Source organism: Ovis canadensis, chromosome 1 (assembly GCF_042477335.2).
Source record: "Ovis canadensis isolate MfBH-ARS-UI-01 breed Bighorn chromosome 1, ARS-UI_OviCan_v2, whole genome shotgun sequence".
NCBI classification, from domain to species: domain Eukaryota; kingdom Metazoa; phylum Chordata; class Mammalia; order Artiodactyla; family Bovidae; genus Ovis; species Ovis canadensis.
Window position 1 is genome coordinate 142,156,834 of NC_091245.1, and position 15,135 is coordinate 142,171,968.

At 40.6% G+C, this 15,135-nt stretch overlaps 1 protein-coding gene across 39 annotated transcripts in view; it reads right to left on the minus strand.

Moving 5' to 3' along the window:
- The window catches only part of LOC138418512 (uncharacterized), a 247,343-nt gene that overhangs the window by 174,116 nt on the left and 58,092 nt on the right, over positions 1–15,135 (minus strand). For 17 of the 39 annotated variants that reach the window (XR_011248640.1, XR_011248646.1, XR_011248629.1 and 14 more), the window contains one exon: positions 14,100–14,253. The exons of 20 other annotated variants lie outside the window; for them this stretch is intronic. The gene's annotated coding sequence lies outside the window, so the exon portion shown is untranslated. Of the gene's footprint in view, positions 1–4,337; positions 4,759–8,408; positions 8,634–9,508; positions 9,808–14,099; positions 14,254–15,135 lie in introns of those variants that run through there. 2 more of the 39 variants (XR_011248661.1, XR_011248659.1) reach the window with 2 other exon arrangements.

Genomic DNA, 15,135 nt, shown 5'->3' on the forward strand with positions numbered 1-15,135 from the left:
TAAAATTACACAGTAAAACAATTTGGATGTTAGACTTATTTTGTTGGCATTTGACTGTGGAAACTCCCTAGAAGACAATATTGTATTTATTACCCAGCGGCAGACATTTCATGCATACCTTAAGGTTGTCTAATACTAAAAGAAACAAGGAATTACAACAGATGGGCAGATTCTGTCTAGAACATACCATCTGCAATATTTATGTCAAGAAAAATAATTAAGCATAAAAAATGTTATCTTTGATTGCTCTGAGTGCACACTCCAACATATATTTCTAAAACTCCACAGAAATTCTCAAGCCCCATGTGCAGAAGACATAGGGAACTTTCCTCTTTTATTATCCTGACGGTGCTTTCAGGTCTCATGCCTTCAGCAAAGCTTTTAAAATAACCTCTCATAAAAAGCTTCACAACTCACAAGGACAGTAGAGAGGTCACAGGGCCATCAATTAAGTGACAAGAACTAAGTCTCAGAAACCTTCTTTCAGTCCTTGAGCTAGACTAACTTCACTCTAACTCTCAACAATTGGTGTATCCAGACTCCATGGATTTTGTCACCTAATTTTCCAAAATAATAGTTGAGGTAAATTGTAAAACTGCTAATACTTCATCCCTGACTTATATGCTCTCACCTAGGAAGCCGCCCAGCTCATGCTCCAATCCTCACTATCACCAAACAAATGGGAATTTGATTCCCTTCACTATAGCTCCTCTTCTGCCCTCCTTGGTCTCTTCAAACTACATTCCTCACACTCCTCCCATCCAGACCCTGAGCATTAGTTCCAGGGATTCCATATCTTCACACAATATTTCAAATTTCATGTGATTCCAGTGAGCTACTTCACTTTCACTTTTCACTTTCATGCATTGGAGAAGGAAATGGCAACCCACTCCAGTGTTCCTGCCTGGAAAATCCCAGGGATGGGGGTGCCTGGTGGGCTGCTGTCTATGGGGTCTCACAGAGTCAGACACGACTGAAGTGACTTAGCAGCAGCAGCAGCAGCAGCAGTGCAAGAAAATGCTGGAAGGACTTCACTGGTGGTCCAGTGGCTAAGATTCCAGGCTCCCAATGCAGGGGGTCCAGTTTGATCCCTGGTTGGGGAACTAGGTCTGACATGAGTTCACATGCTATAACTAAAGACCCTGCATGCCACAAAAAAGACCCAGCTCAGTCAAATGAATCAATGAATATAAATATTAAAAAAGAAAAAAGTAGGACTCTCCTCCAATTACTGCCACAGTCTGATGACCCCCTTCCCCATTTATTTACCTTATTAATAAATTAAATAATCTCCCCAATTTTAAAAAATCCCTTTCGTCAATCAATCAACCAATGTTATTTTATTACCCCAATCAATCAATCAATCACTGACCCAATCAACAGCTGCTGCTTCATTACCTCACTATGGTTCTTAGGGCCTTACTGTTTCACTTACTCCCCCTCTTCACCCCTCAATCCTAACTCGTTTCTCCTCACTCAGTTGCCCACCAGAAGGAACCTAGACTGCCTCAGTACTCATATCACACCACCATTTGTTTCTTTATCCTTATCCCAATACATCTGTTTAATGTTTCTTATTTAGTGTTAATGCTTTTTTTGGTTAATAATTCCATAAGATATTTTGAGGCCCACGGGGCAGGATCTTGTCTGCCTAGTCCACTGCTTTGTACCAGCACCTAGCCCAGCGCCTGACACAGTGTGTCAACAACAGGGAAGCATCTAAAATGTTATCCTACTTGAAAGCCACTAAGTTGTTCAGCACAATTTCATTGATGCTGATAGAAGACATGAGACTCTGGGTCAGAAATGGACAGTTTACTAATCACAACAATAGCAGTAGCCAGAACACTGGCGCTTTTGGCCCAGTTCCCTGAGCCGACCCAAGTCCTATAGGGTGACAGCAAAAGGGTCAGATGATAGCTGCACACACAGCTGGGTTGAGGGACAAGACATAAACCCTGAGTGTAGAGAATCCAAAAAGTGGTACAATGACAGTAAGAATGTCTGTCCTTCACGCCAAGGGAGACACAATATCTACTTTCCAAGGCCATTCCCTATATGAATATCCATGGAAGGATATTCTGGAACAAAGGGCAGTCAGTCCCTCTCTTGTAAGACATGCAGGAACACAAGAGACCCATAAAAAATTGACTGCCAGCAAGTAGAGGATCAGAAAATATTTGTTGACTGAATGAATAAATAAACTAGAACATCAATTGAGCATTCACGGTGGAATTAAAAATGTAAAATAAAAAATAAGTAAAATAAATATTTTAAAAATAAAATAAGAAGTCTCTTTTTTTCATTTCCAAAGCCCCTTTGTTACCCAATAGTTGATAAAGATTAACAACCAACCCTTGGTTTTCTAGCATTTCTCAATTTTATTGGAAAACACATTCCCACCATGACCAACTACAAGTTACTGATGTCACTGAATGCAGAGCTGTTAGAGATACCTAGCAACACACCATTATCTGGTATTTCCACCATATAAATACAGAACACATAAAACACTTCAACAGGCAATTTTACTATTATCAGTAATGCAGTAAAACTGTAATAAAATAATTATGGAGTGATGAGTTTTGAGCATATTACTTTTGTTGTTCAGCTGCTAAGCTGCATCCAACTCCTTGTGACCCCGTGGATTGCAACACACCAGGCTTCCCTGTCCTTCACTATCTCCCAGAGTTTACTCAAATTCATAGCCATTGAGTCAGTATAATATCCAACCATCTCATCCTCTGCCACCCACTTCTCATTTTGCCTTCAATCGTTCCCAGCATCAGGGTCTTTCCAATGAACTGGCTCTTCATATCAGGTGGCCAAAGTATTGGAGCTTCAGTTTCAACATCAGTCCTTCCAATGAATATTCAGGGTAGATATCCTTTAGGATTGACTGGTTTGGTCTCTTGCTGTTCAAGGGACCCTCAAGAGTCTTCTCCAGCACTACAATTCAAAAGCATCAGTTCTTGAGTGCTCAGCCTTCTTTAAGGTCCAACTCTCACATCCATACATGACTACTGAAAAACCGTAGCTTTGACTATACAGAACTTTGTTGGCAAAGTGATATCTCTGGTTTTCAGTATGCTACGTTTGTCATAACTTTCCTTCCAAGGAGCAAGTGTATTTTAATTTCATGGCTGCAGTCAAATTCTTGAAAATGTAACACTTGGCTCCTGTGAACGGTCATGATTGAGCTCCAGTATACCACAGTCCATACCATTGTTCTCTCCTATCTGTCCGTGTCTTTGGTGTTGTCACCCTGGCTCCTCCAGCCTTTTATGGACCTTATTTCCAGATCTTCTGTTTCTCTCAATCTGGGCTCCTCCCCCTGCTCAAGACTGAGCTCAGCCTCACTTCCTGCACCACCCCCACCTGGCCCCATCACCAAAAACTTTCATGTCTGTACCTCACCACGCCCAGCCCCTCTCCCACCAACACACACCATGCCAACCCATGGAAGCCTCCCCCACTGCCTCTGGGGAGGAGTCCAGAGATTCCACACAGCTTCCCTCAGCAATCAAGACCACAGCTGAGGAGGTCAGTCCTGAACTCCCAAGTCATAATTTCCAAGGCATTGTCTCATGGAATCATTGTCACAATATTTTGTTAGGCTCTTTTGGTGTTATATTTTAAGTACCTCGTGTATTCTAACAGGGATTTATAAGCAAATCAGAGGTGTTGATCTCCTTACAAGAAAGATGCATTTAGACTTCTAAACTTAGAAAGGAACTTTGGAAACATATTCAAATAGAAGACTAATCCATTCTGAAGGAGATCAGCCCCAGGATTTCTTTGGAAGGAATGATGCTAAAGCTGAAACTCCAGTACTTTGGCCACCTCATGGGAAGAGTTGACTCATTGGAAAAGACTCTGATGCTGGGAGGGATTGGGGGCAGGAGGAGAAGGGGACGACAGAGGATGAGATGGCTGGATGGCATCACTGACTCGATGGACGTGAGTCTGAGTAAACTCTGGGAGTTGGTGATGGACAGGGAGGCGTGGCGTGCTGCGATTCATGGGGTCACAAAAAGTCGGACACGACGGAGTGACTGAACTGAACTGAACTGACACATATTTATATACTTTTGATTTATAGAACTACATCCACCAGAGGGCAGCAAAAATTTTTGTATGTGAATAACCTTTACTCAATGCAGAAATTGAAAGCAAACGTGTATTATTCCTTGCTAAATAGAAAACCATTAGGTCCTAGATCATTTAATGTGGCAATAAATAAGTAGGAGACTTTATTTCTTAAGACAAAAAAATTATGAATGCATAAATATTCCTAGTTAGTTTTGAGAATTTCAACATTATGAAGAGATATGTTAAGGCTCAAATTTTATTTTTTACTCCAAAGCCTCAAACCAGTAGTCCACTTTATTCTCACATTTTTGCTCTCCATGATATCAGTTACCTTCAGTCAACTGCAGTCTGAAAATATTAAATGGAAAATTTACAGAAAAAAAAAAAGTGTTAAATGGCAGTCATTCTGAGCAGCACAATGAAATCTCTCACCATCCCGCACAGGATGTGAGTCATCGCTTTGTCCAGGTATCCACACTGTATATACTACCTGACCATTGCTGTTTGTTGTTTAGTCACTCCCTCGTGTCCAACTCTTCTGCAGTCCTATGGACTGTAGCCCACCAGGCTGTGGAATTCTCCAGGCAAGAATAGTGGAGCAGGTTGTCATTTCGTCCTCCAGGAGATCTTCCCAACGCAGGGAGTGAACCTGCATTTCTGTGTCTCCTGCAATGGCAGGCAGATTCTTTACCACTGAGCCATGGAGAAGCCCTACCGGCCCGTTAGAAGAGGAAAAAACAGTTTCAGGCATCCACTGAAGGTCTTGGATATCCCATGGATAAGGTGGGACTACAGTATTAACTTTCTTAGTAGTCAACTCTCAAGCTGGTTACTCACGGATCCATTCAACATTTCTTTTTTTGCACACTTCTCACATTGAAAACACTGTTAGCAATCACCACTTCTGAGGCACCAGTTCAGTTCAGTCGCTCAGTCGTGTCCGACTCTTTGCAACCCCATGAACTGCAGCACCCCAGGCCTCCCTGTCCATCACCAACTCCCGGAGTTCACCCAAACTCATGTCCATTGAGTCGGTGATGCCATCCAACCATCTCATCCTCTGTTGTCCCCTTCTCCTCCTGCTCTCAATTTTTCCCAGCATCAGGGTCTTTTCCAATGAGTCAGCTCTTTGTATCAAGTGGCCAAAGTATTGGAGCTTCAGTTTCAACATCAGTCCTTCCAATGAACACCAAGGACTGTTCTCCTTTAGGATGGACTGGTTGGATCTCCTTGCAGTCCAAGGGACTCTCAAGAGTCTTCTCCAACACCACAGCTCAAAAGCATCAATTCTTTGGCACTCAGCTTTCTTTATAGTCCAACTCTCACATCCATACATGACCACTGGAAAAACCATAGCCTTAACTTGAGGAATACAAAAATGATTGCCAGTCTGTATTAGTCAGAGCTCTCCAAAGAAACAGAAACAACAGAAGTCACATATGTGTGTAAAGAGATTTTTTAAAATGAACTGGCTCATGCAATTATGGAGGCTGGAAGTCTGAAACCTGTAGGGCAGGCTGGCAATTCAGGCAGGAGTTGATGCTGCAGTCTCCAGGCAGAATTTCTACTCTAGGAAACCTCAGGTTTTGCTCTTAAGCCCTTCAACTGACTGGGTGAGGCCCACCTATATTATCAGACCTAATGTCTTTTACATAAAAGAAGCTATTCACCACATCTACAAAATGCCTTCACAACAACACTTAGTTTTGAGTTTAATTAAGTAACTGGTTAGAATAGACTAGCAAAGTTGACCAATAAAACTAACCATTATATTGCTCCAAAACATTTCCCCTATCCAAGTGCCATGTTCTAAAATGCCATCCTCGGAAAATCATGCTTTGAGTCACGGATTTCTCCTCTCAGATATCATCTTCTAAAATGCAGTAGGTTAATACACCTACTTAGACATTAATGGGCCTCTGCCAGATTGTCACATATGTTTCCCCAGACAGAAGAAAGTCTGTGGCATTCTGAAAGCACTGAGCAGCTGGAGAGTCTGCTATGCTAAAAGGGAAGCTGCAATTTATCATCAACAACCACCAATATTCTAATTTTACACACAATTTTCCCTCCCCAAAAGAGTTGGTATTTTTGGCATGTTGTAAGAAACTACATGTTGTTTTTAGAAATTGCATCCACCTTGTAACCCAGCAACTAAATAACTATATCATGCTTCACTCTCTCTTGTTCACGGTGCTATGCAAGTTTCAGTTCAAAATGCTTTGCTTATTGTACTTCAATAAAAAGATTCACAAAAAGAATGGACAAGCTGACTCCAGTGATGAAGAAATAAGAGACAAACCCAAAATGGGAAACATTCCACTAAAAAGGGAAGAGTGTGTTCTTTAGAACTGTCAGTATCATAAAGCACAGAAATTTGAAGGCAAAGATTGAAGGACACAAAAGAGATATTACAAGTAAAGTCTGTACATCCCCCTAAACTGGACACTGTATCAGAGAGAAGGAAAAAACTTCTGTGAAGGACAGTGGTCAATTCACATACTGGAACATAGCCAGTGAACTGAATAGAGGCTAGGGTTATTTTGCTTTCATCTTTAGTTTGATGACTATGCTATGATTATTTGGGAGAATATCATTCTTAAGAGGAGACTGGGTTCAGAAAAAAAATGAACAATCTACATATAGGTAAAGAAAGAGCAAGAGACAAAAGGAATGGAACAAAATGTAGGTGACCCAGCATGAGGGGCATACAGCTGTTCTTTGTGCTGTTCTTACAACTGTTATTTCTTGAAATTAGTTCCAAATAAAAACATTTTTTTTAAGTTAATCAGAATTAGCTATGCTCCTTTATAAGAAATTCACTCACATGCCTTAAAGTGACAGTAACATTGCTTTGAGAAATCAACTCATCAGGACTCTTTCCAGCTCACATCTCATCACAGTCCAGAATGAATGGTGATGGGGGGTGGGGGTGGGGCGGGCTTCTACCTATGCCCAAAGTTAGGGACCAGGACCCTTTCCATCAGAGACCCTATCCTCTTTTGGTCCCCAAGAGTCCTTTCCAATCAGCCAGGAAATAAAAGAGGAATGCACATGGAAGTTTCTCTGTGTACCAGTCTTGAAATGGTCCCATCATTCCTGCTCACTTGTCATTGCCCAGAACACTCACCTAGCAACAAACAATTGCAGGGGAGTCTAGAAAATGTGGGTCACCTGGAGGGTCAGGAAGAAGATAATACAGGTATGGGGAAATACTAGCATCTGCTGAAATCAGTATCTTATTTTGCAGAGATTTGGGGGCACAACTGAAAAAAAAAAAGCAGAGAGAAAAAAAGCAAGCACAGAAAATTACCTTGCAATCAGAAAACAAATCTTGAGATCAAAACTATGTCTCTCTCTCAGACCCTTTCTCCCCATGGAGGACAAACAGTCAAGATGGTGGAGTAGAGTTGAAACTGGAGGGAACTTAATATCATAAACTGAGTTTTAAGTTTTAAGAAGTGAGTTTTAAGAAACAGACACAGATATTATTCTATATGTGCACCACAGTATTAACAATAGAAATACAGGGCCATGATGCCTGTGAAAGCTAAGAGGAAGCTCAGGGATGATGCACAAGCCTAGGATGGGTTTCTCAGTGTGGAGAATTTACTCCTCCCATCTGCTGGTCCATCCCCCTCTCCCACATCCTTTTCCTTCCAGGAAATTTCCAATTGTGTCTCTTTCATGAAATCTCTGTTCCAGCTCACATTCATTTCTTTCAAATTGTCTCTTACTGCCTCTCTAACTAATATGAAGTGTTTTAGACTGTGACAATTCTTTCTCTGTGTTTAGAATAATTTATTCAAGATTCAGGAAAATATAGGTGATCTCTATTTTGTATACCTTATACCTAGTCCTGTGTTGAGCCCATAAAAAGGGATGAATAAATACGTCACTTGATTTGCTTCCACTTTTGGTTATTGAGTAAGAGGGGTATCTCCTTAGCATGCACAGATCTTAGTTGGGAATAGGGAACCTATGAGTTCTCCTCCAGCATATTCTTAAACAAGGACTGAGTGTGCGCTTAGTCGCTTGGACATGTCTGTCTCTTTGTAGCCCACCAGGCTCTTCTGTCCATGGAATTTATTAGGCAAGAATACTGGAGTGGGTTGCCATTTCCTTCTGCAGGGGATCTTTCCAACCCAGAGATCAAACCTGATCTCTTAGGTCTCCTGCATTGGCAGGTGGGTTCTTTACCACTAACACCACCTGAGAAGCCCCAAAACAAGGAATAGTCACACTTAATAAGTGATTGAGACAAGTCACACTTAATAAATGATCAAGTCACACTTAATAAGTGATCTCTTTGAATAAAGTGCAAATGACATTCTTTTTAATTACGTTCACTTTTCCCCCCCTTTAAATGCCTCAGGAAGACCTTGGTGATCTCTAGAAAACATGGGTATGGTCTAGGATCCCAGGCTAGAAATGAACATGAGAAAGCCAGCAGTCTGAACAAAGGACTGATTTCTAGGTTTTCCTCTTCTGGGTCCCCAGTGCAGACAGCTGTTTCAGCAGCGTCTTCCTAGTCCAGTCATCTACAACAATATGCGAAGCAAGCTTTAACTGAAGAACTTCGTGATGATAAAAATGTTAATTTGGATGGAAAGGATCTGCATTGTAAAAATTTTTAAATGATATTTTACTATATAGTTTACTACTACTAATACTAATATAATCATAATGATATACTGAATACAAATAACATATGACATACAAAGAATTCTAAAATTAATTTCCAATATTTTTCTCAACATGTCTTGGAAGAAAATCCTCAGTCAAGGATGATCAAAAGAATCATTGCTAACAGGGTTCAATCCAGGTCCAAGTCCTCTTGTCTCCTGCTCACCCAATCTCTACATCCCTTTGGTTGAGAGCCACACACTGTTGGTGGTTGTACAGGTGTGCACCACAAGTAACTTGCTTCTAGCAGAACTGTTACTCTTACTGTCAGCTCATGGGCTTGCTCAGCATTCCATTTAGCATCTACTATTAACAGTTACACTGTTAATGTGGGTATTTTCACTGCTCTCCCCTATACGGACACAAGGCCTCCCTTCTGCCACTTGTTTCTGTTTTAATCAGTCCATGTCCCATGAGGAGCACCCATTTCGGGTATACTACATGTTCAGGTGATGAGAGGGCTCTATTTTCTTCACATTTGAAGAGGAAGGAAAGCTACTTAATGAGAACAGAGTTGAAGACATACCCTCAGGGAATGGAACATCCCCCCAGGGAAGTAACAGGGATGCCACACTACTGGCCCTGAAATAGGATCAACTTTCAACCCAGAAGTTCCAGCTCAAGGGTATTTAACTCTATCAGGCTCAGTATCAGACGGCAACATTAGCATGTGTTATAACTTTCAATATTTCTATGGGCAATCTAGTTAAGCAGCATGGAAGAAAATTACTTTCTGAGTGTGTCGTATGTGTGTGTGCTCAGTCGTGTCTGTCCATGGAATTTTCCAGGCTCCTCTGTCCATGGAATTTTCCAGGCAAGAATACTGGAGTGGGTCGCCATTTCCTACTCCAGGGGATCTTCCTGACCCAGGGGTCGATGTGTCTTCTCCATTGGCAGGAGGATTCTTAAATAACCCATAAATTTTCATTGGCGAAGTTCTTGTCAGGAAAAAGGAGAAGTCTTTCTTCTTCCTGTTGAGCTCTGCTATCATCACAGGACTTGAGCGCTCCCCATTCTGGTCTCCCAAACCTATTTAATTGAGATTTCTATTTATTAATTGTTTAAATTTACAATATCATGAATTTTTTAAAAGATAAACACAGGTTTTTACTATACTACATGCTTAGTCGCTTCAGTCATTCCGACTCTTTGCAACCCTATGGACTGTAGCCTGCCAGATTCCTCTGTCCGTGGGATTTTCCAGGCAAGCATACTGGAGTGGGTTGCCATTCCTACTCCAGGGGATCTTCTGAGTCAGGGATCAAATCCTTGCCTCTTAAGTCCCCTGCATTGGCAGGCAGGTTCTTTACCACTAGTGCCACCTGGGAAGCCCCTTGACTATGGTAAATGAGTTTAAATTACTCTTTAAATAATATATTTCATGATGAGAATCACATTGTATAATGAGCTATAATTACAATTCATCATTCAAATAAAGAAATTTACCTCCTTTGATACCACCTAATCAAGATCAATAGTGAATTTCTCACTGGCTTTATTTTCACTGTTGTTAAAACTGACAAATGCAATAGTATAGGCATTCAAGAATTTAGCAAATGTGCAGTCAGAATTTTGTCTCAGAGTTAAGTTTTATGAATCATTTTGATCAAGGATTCGTCTTCTTTTAAAAGTTTAAGTTGCTAACACAATCATGGTGTGCTACTATCAGATATGATCCAATGTGATGGTCAGAATTATCCAAAGAAATATAATCAATCAGTTCAGTTCAGTTCAGACACCCAGTCGTGTCCAACTCTTTGAGACCCCATGGACTGCAGCATGCCAGGCCTCCCTGTCCATCACCAACTCCCAGAGTTTACTCAAACTCATGTCCATTGAGTCAGTGATGCCATCCAACCATTTCATCCTCTGTTGTCCCCTTCTCCTCCTGCCTTCAATCTTTCCCAGCATCAGGGTCTTTTCAAATGAGTCAGCTCTTCGCATCAGGTGGCCAAAGTATTGGAGCTTCAGCTTCAGCATCAGTCCTTCCAATGAATATTCAGGATTGATTTCCTTTAGGATGGACTGGTTGGATTTCCTTTCTGTCCAAGGGATTCTCAAGAGTCTCCTCCAACACCATATTTCAAAAGCATCAATTCTTTGGCACTCAGCTTTCTTTATAGTCCAACTCTCACATCCATACATGACTATTGGAAAAACCATAGCTTTGACTAGATGGACCTTTGGTGGCAAAGTAATGTCTCTAGTTTTTAATATGCTGTCTAGGTTGGTCAAAACCGTTCTTTCAAGGAGCAAGCATCTTTTAATTTCATGGCTGCAGTCACCATCTTCAGTGATTTTGGAGCCCAAAAAGTAAAGTCTGTCACTGTTTCCACTGTTTCCCCATCTATTTGCCATGAAGTGATGGGACCGGATGCCATGATCTTAGTTTTCTGAATGTTGAGTTTTAAGCCAACTTTTTCACTCTCCTCTTTCACTATCATCAAGAAGTTCTTTATTTCTTCTTTGCCTTCTGTCATAAGGGTGGTGCCATCTGCATAGCTGAGGTTATTGATATTTTTCCCAACAACCCTGATTCCAGTTCGTGCTACATCCAGCCCAGCATTTCTCATGCTGTGTTCTGCATATAAGTTAAATAAGCAGTGTGACAATATACAGCCTTGACATACTCCTTTCCCGATTTGGAACCGTTGTTCCATGTCCAGTTCTAACTGTTCCTTCTTGACTTGCATACAGATTTCTCAGGAGGCAGGTCAGGTAGTCTGGTATTTTCATCTCTTTACGAATTTTCCACAGTTTGTTGTGATCCACACAGTCAAAGGCTTTGGCATAGTCAATAAAGCAGAAGTAGATGTTTTTCTGGAACTCCCTTGCTTTTTTGAAGATCCAATGGATGTTGGCAATTTGATACATTGTACATATTAAGAGGGGCTTTTCAGACAGCACTAGTGGTATAGAACCTGCCTGTCAATGCTGGAGACTTCAAAGATGAGGGTTTGATCCCTGGGCTAGGAAGATCTCCTGGAGGAAGGCACAGTAATCCACTAAAATATTCTTGCCTGTAGAATCACACGGACAGAGGAGCCTGGTGGGCTACAGTCCACGGGGTTACAAAAAGTCAGACACCACTGGAGTGATTTAGCACACATGTATTCATATATAAGGAGACCTATCTAAGAAATTGGTTCAGATGACTATGCAGGCTAAAACTCCCAAGATCTGCAGTCAGCAGATAGTGTAAGTTCCAGCTTGAAACAAGGTAGCATTCAGAACCAGGAAAAGTCAATATTTCAATTTGTGTCTGAAAGCAGGAAAGGACGAGTGTCCCAGTCCAACGCTGCCAGGCAGGAGCTCCCTCTTTCTCTACTGTGTTGTTCTAGTTCAGTCTTACTTGAAGGAGGCCCAGCCACCTTAGGAAGTCTACTGATTCAAATGTAATCTCATCCAGACCACCTAAGTAATAACTGGCCAAATGTCTGGGTACCCCAGTGACCAAACCAAGTTAACACAGAGAAATAATCTTCACATCTAAATATACAAAACATTTGTGAAAGATATAAGACAGATATAAGACAAACACAATAGTGGTAAACGATGACAAAATGATATATGATTAAGTACTAATTTGAACGATAATGCCTATAATTCCTAAGGAACTTTAGAAAGGGAGTAATTCCTGACTAATTTTATAACAAATGTGTTTTAATTTGTTTACAGGTGATTTAAGGGGCTTCCCCCTTGGTGGCTCGGATGATAAAGAATGTGCCTGCAATGTAGGAGATCTGGGTTCAATCCCTGGGTTGGGAAGAGCCCCTGGAGAAGGGAATGGCTACCCACTCCAGCATTCTTGCTTGGAAAATCCCATGGACAGAGGAGCTGGCTAGAGTCCATGGGGTTGCAAAGAGTTGGACACGACTGAGTAACTGAGCAATTAAGCAGACGCACAGGTGATTAAGTCCAAAGAACTAAAGAGTAAATAAGGGTTGATTGTTCAAAAAATAAAAAAGTTTAAAATGACTTTAAAAATGAGCAAAAAAACAAAACTCAAGCACAGCCATGAGGGAGAAAAATAACAGACTGCTTTAGCATCTTTGCTGTATCAATCTTGATTCCATTTTATACCTCCAAGTGAAAGATTGCTTCAGCTGAGAGAAAATGGCTTTTGATGCCACATTTTCCCAAAACACCTGCTGGTTTTAAGGTTTCAGCAAATAATTTGACCTGCTGAGAATTCTTAGGTTATAATTTTTATATTCATAGCCTCTCAGAAAATTGTAGAGGTTTTCTACAGAAGAGGGGAAAGCAAGTGAACCAAGCAAAATGATCTCTGAAAGTAATGGATATTATTCACTGCTTTCATGTGCTACCCACTATCCACCAGATTCTATTCTGTCACAGGGAGTACAATATTTTAGGGGAAGAGATACAAAGAATTATGTAGCATCCAGTTATTTCTCCAAGGATTGGGCAATGACATGTAAGCAATTCTATTTGCCAACCTTAAGAACAGTTTTTATTGAAAACTAATAATATAAATTATTCTCCAAAAGTTAAGGATATTAACAAATCGCCAGTCCAGGTTCTATGCATGATACTGGATGCTTGGGGCTGGTGCACTGAGATGACCCAGAGGGATGGTACAGAGAGGGAGGAGGGAGGGGTTTCAGGTTGGGGAACACGTGTATACCTGTGGCGGATTCATGTTGATGTATGGAAAAACCAATACAATATTGTAAAGTGATTAGCCTTCAATTAAAATAAATAAATTTATATTTTAAAAAAGTTAGTGATATCTCTTTAATCAAGATATCAATCCCAAACAGTGTCAGAGTCACTGAAGTATCTATAGCTGAAAACCTATCACCTTTCTTCAATTTATGCTTTAGTAGATCAACTGTCCAATCTAACATAACCAGTTTTCTAGCAAAAGTCAATAGCTGAAAGAAGGCCCCTTTGCATGAACAAGAATGACAAAAATCTATTCCATGTTTCTTGATTCTTCTAGCTGTATTATGACAATAATTTTCTAAGTGGTCACTCTTTGCTGGGATCAGACAGGTTGAAGCAGTGATGTCTTGAAATTTTCCTATCATTCTAGAACAGCCTTTCTCAACTACTGAAGATGAAACATGAGCAGATGGAAGTGAGCATTCCTATCTCTCATGACCAAAACTTGTTATATGGAGGTTGTGAGGTTCCAGCGGGCCAAGATGAAGAGCTGGGAGCTCTGATGTTGGGAGAGCTGAAGGATCTGGTACTGGGAGAATGAGCCATATAACACAGAACTCTGGAACACCACACAAATGGAAGGAACTACAGCCTTTAGGAGAGGTCCCAGCAGAAAACCCAAGTAGACTTACCTTAGTGGACACCAGCCAAACAAAACCAGGCACTGAACTGGAGAATTACTCCTCAGTAGAGACAAGCAAGAACAAATAAGGAAGCCAAACACCAAAAGGCTCTCTCCACGGTGCATTAAACAATTCAGTTTTCTCTCAGAACAAACATACTATCCTGGAGAAAAGGAGGAAAAGAGAAGATTTTAGGAGAGGTGGGGAGAAAGAATCCTGATTGGGAGTTTAAATTCTGAACTGAAGGAATATTTCATTCTATCATTTGCCTTAAAGATGAATCACAAAGACTAAAGCAATCACAAAGAAACTTTTGTTAAACCAACATAACTGTTTTCTACCAAACTCATCCTCCCACTAGCAGCCGAACTGGGATATCCAGAGCTAGAGAAGATCAATTACAGCAAATTTTTAAAAAGCAGGTTATTCCAGAAAGAAAAACACCAATACAGTATACTAACACATATATATGGAATTTAGGAAGATGGCAATGACGACCCTGTATGCAAGACAGGGAAAGAGACACAGATGTGTATAACGGACTTTTGGACTCAGAGGGAGAGGGAGAGGGTGGGATGATTTGGGAGAATGACATTCTAACATGTATACTATCATGTGAATTGAATCGCCAGTCTATGTCTGACGCAGGATGCAGCATGCTTGGGGCTGGTGCATGGGGATGACCCAGAAAGATGTTATGGGGAGGGAGGTGGGAGGGGGGTTCATGTTTGGGAATGCATGTAAGAATTAAAGATTTTAAAATTTAAAAAATAAAAATAAATAAAAATAAAAAAATAAAAAAAAATTAAAAAAAAATAAATAAAAAAAAATAAAAAGCAGGTTATTTAGTGCAGATTTGTATGGCAGTGCAAACTTTAACCCCAAAAGGCAGAAGTAAGATGTAGTTCACAGCTCTTTATGAGGGAAAATTTTGTAAGAACATGGTATGATAAATGGGAAAATGGAGCTAAATATAAGCACAAAGTTAGCACAAAGAAGAGAATGATAAAATACATATGGAAGCTAGGAGGAGGAGAAGAAAAGT